The following is a 3386-nucleotide window of genomic DNA, read 5'->3' as shown; positions in this document are numbered from 1 at the left end:
GAGGGCACAGGCCGGGCTGGGGGCCCCCCCTCCCCCCCGCCCCCCGAGTGCACAAATTTTTGTGCACCGGGCCTCTAGTATTATAATATTAATCTGTGATTATTATTCCAATGACCATAATGCTTGAAGAGCAAAAGAGCAACGATTTCTAATAAACCACCCACTGTTCTTCTCACTGTGAGTGCAGGAAACATAAAGAATGACTGAAGGAGAGAAATTTTTGTGCACCGGGCCTCTAGTATTATAATATTAATCTGTGATTATTATTCCAATGACCATAATGCTTCCCTCCTGGAAGAGCAACGATTTCTAATAAACCACCCACTGTTCTTCTCACTGTGAGTGCAGGAAACATAAAGAATGACTATTGGGCTGAAGGAGAGCTGTACACAGTTCTATACTATCTGGCTCCTCTTAGGTTTATACTAAAAAGAAACTAAACTTGCTAGATATGCTATTATTATGGAAGTCTTCATATATATTGAGTACTGATAGAACTACTCTATTAAAGTTAGATTTCAAAAAACAATCAGATTAAAATATCTAGAAAAGCCTGGAGGTGGGGGAAAAAAAATCAGGTTTCACCTTTTGAAGACAAGCCTCAAAACAGTTAACTAGGGGGCCTCACTTTTCTACAGGAAATATTTGTAGTAGGAGTAGGGAAGAGGCTAAGAAAAACGAGGTCTCTGCATTTTTTTCTCTTATTAGTATACAGGTGACTGTTCAAATCAAGCTTTAATACAGAAGGGCATAGACTGTTTCCTTTGTGTGTCAGAGAGAGTTAAATAAAAACTGTATCACATGAGTAGTGAAGTGGCACCTGAGATACAACTCTGGCTGACTTATGGAACTATTCCAAACAATAGTCAAATGAAAAACCCACAAACATTCTGGTAATCATTTCAAATAATCATTTGCATATTTTTGAAACCCCATCACACACATCATAAACAAAATACTTGCTGTGTGAAAAATTTCCCTGCAAAATATAGATTTACCTATATAATTAAAAGTTAGACTTAGAAAACTTCACAGAACTATACATTTTCATGTTAACTTAAAAGAAAAAACATAAATATAGGAGTCAAAAGTTCTATTTTGTTTTTAGATCCCTTCCCTTTACTATGTGTCAGATTTTTCTGGGCTTGAGTTCTTTCTTTCCTTTTTTTTTTTTTAAGTATGTTTTTATTGCCCTAGCTGGTTTGGCTCAGTGGATAGAGCATCAGCCTGGGGACTGAAGAGTCCTGGGTACAATTCCTGTCAAGGGCACATGCCTGGGTTGCGGTCTCAATCACCAGTAGAGGGCATGCAGGAGGCAGCTGATAGATGATTCTCTTTCATTATTGATGTTTCTATCTCTCACTCTCCCTTCCTCTCTGAAATCAATAAAAACGTGTGTTTTTTTTTAAATATATTTTTATTGATTTCAGAGAGGAAGGGAGAGGGAGAGATAGAAACATCAATGATGAGAGAGAATCATTGATTGGCTGCCTCCTGCACACCCCACACTGGGGTTTGAGCCCACACCCAGGCATGTGCCATTGACGGGAATTGTACCCAGGACCCTTCAGTCTGCAGGCTGACACTCTATCCACTGAGCCAAACCAGCTAGGGCTGGGCTTCAGTTCTTTCATTTGTAAAATGAAAATATTTGTTCCCTACCTCCCTTACAAAGGGTCTGTGAGGCTCCAATAATATGTAAACCATGCCCTCACTGGTTTGGCTCAGTAGATAAAGCCTCAGTTTGCGGACTGAAGGGTCCCGGGTTTGATTCCAGTTAAGGGCACATACCATGGTCGCAGGCTCGATCCTGGTCCTGGTAGGGCGCATGCGGGAGGCAATTAATTGATGTGAGATATTGATGCCCTCACATTGATGTTTCTCTCTGTCTCTCCCCCTCCCTTCCACTCTCTCTGAAAATCAATGGAAAAATATCCTCGCGTGAGGATTAACCAAAATATAAAAATAAAAAAGACTCGAAGCACTATAAAAAACTCTCTAAAGTGTTTGCGTACCATTATTAATAAACTCAAAGGGCCCAGCCAGCATGGCTCAGTAGTTGAGCATTGACCTATGAACCAGGTCATGGTTCGATTTCAGGTCAGGGCACAGGCCTGGGTTATGGACTCAATCCCCAGTGTGGGACATGCAGGAGGCAGCTAATCAATGATTCTCTCTCATCACTGATGTTTCTATCTCTCTTTCCCTCTCCTTTCCTCTCTGATATCAATAAAAACATATTAAAAAATAAAATAAAATAAACTCAAAGGAAGCCCTGGCTGGGTGGCTCCCTAAGTTGGAGCGTTGACTCATGCACCAAAAGGATGCAGGTTCGACTCCTGGTCAGGGTGAGTACAGGAGGCAACCAATCAATGTTTCCCTCTCCCCACTCCTCTAAAAATCAGTAATAATTTTTTCCCCAGAATTTTGTTTTCATGTAGGATTTTAATTATTTTCAAGATAATAGCATCACCATCACCATAACAGATTTAGGGCAAAATGTTCCAAAAATCTCTGAACACTCTAACTGTATGGAAGAGACCCTATAACTGACCTTGATAGGAACTGCACTGTTATGCTCTTTGTTTGTTTTTTTAAAAAGAGTAATTTGTGAAGGGACAGAGCCAGACTTAATGTATTAAGACAAAGAGGGTAAGTGTAATTAATACTACATGTACCACCACCTAGGTCACTCTACTGGGATTATGAACAATAAACTTGTCTTTACATATTTTAAAAGAGAGCAAGTGGAAAGAACTTCAACATTAAGACCCCCACATGGAAGTAGAAAAATCAAGTAAACAAAGTAAAATCTATACCCTAAAGTCCTAACACAGGCCTAAAACAAACAATGAACTTCTATTCTAAACATCCAAGGTAATACTCACTGAAGCGGGAAGTTTGTATTGCCAGGGAAACAGCTATAACAGAGGAGGGGAGCTATTTTGTCTGTGAAATGAATTTTCTTCCTTCCGATTCCATTCTTCCTTCCTGTACCTAAGATGGAAATGCAGGTGCAGTGAATGAACAAAGTCAAGGTAGTGTAGATGTAAGAGTTGGTTTCTGAAAAACTACAATCCAACAGAGCAACTTCTAAACACACAAACAGCTCAGGAACAGGCTGGCTCTCCTCACTTCAAAACCTAAACCTCCGGCGGCGGCGGCCCCGGGCCGGGCGCACGCATCCCTGGCATCACCACAAAGCAGCGAGGACACGGAGGATCAAAGGTTCTACTGAACCTGAACATGAGACCATTAAAGCTTCCTCCACCACTAATTTACATCAAAACTCGCTCTCGGGCCAAGGTGTACCGTTCCAGGCTCTCCCCGGTCTCAGAATACAAACGCATCCCCAATCCTCGGCTGCAGGCCGGCGCTGGGGCGCC

At 41.4% G+C, this 3386-nt stretch overlaps 1 protein-coding gene across 9 annotated transcripts in view; it reads right to left on the bottom strand.

Annotated features, from left to right (window-relative positions):
* Positions 1-3358, bottom strand: part of AMMECR1L (AMMECR1-like) — a 24105-nt gene extending 20747 nt beyond the window's left edge. For 2 of the 9 annotated variants that reach the window (XR_001364671.1, XM_014550409.1), the window contains exon 1: positions 2889-3245. The gene's annotated coding sequence lies outside the window, so the exon portion shown is untranslated. Of the gene's footprint in view, positions 1-2888; positions 3258-3312 lie in introns of those variants that run through there. The other 7 variants (XM_014550412.1, XM_014550410.1, XM_014550408.1 and 4 more) reach the window with 6 other exon arrangements.
* Positions 3359-3386: the final 28 nt, after the last annotated feature.

Source organism: Myotis brandtii, unplaced genomic scaffold (assembly GCF_000412655.1).
Source record: "Myotis brandtii unplaced genomic scaffold, ASM41265v1 scaffold600, whole genome shotgun sequence".
Lineage (NCBI taxonomy): Eukaryota > Metazoa > Chordata > Mammalia > Chiroptera > Vespertilionidae > Myotis > Myotis brandtii.
The sequence above is the reverse complement of the archived record's forward strand: the minus strand, read 5'-3'. Positions and strand labels throughout refer to the sequence as shown.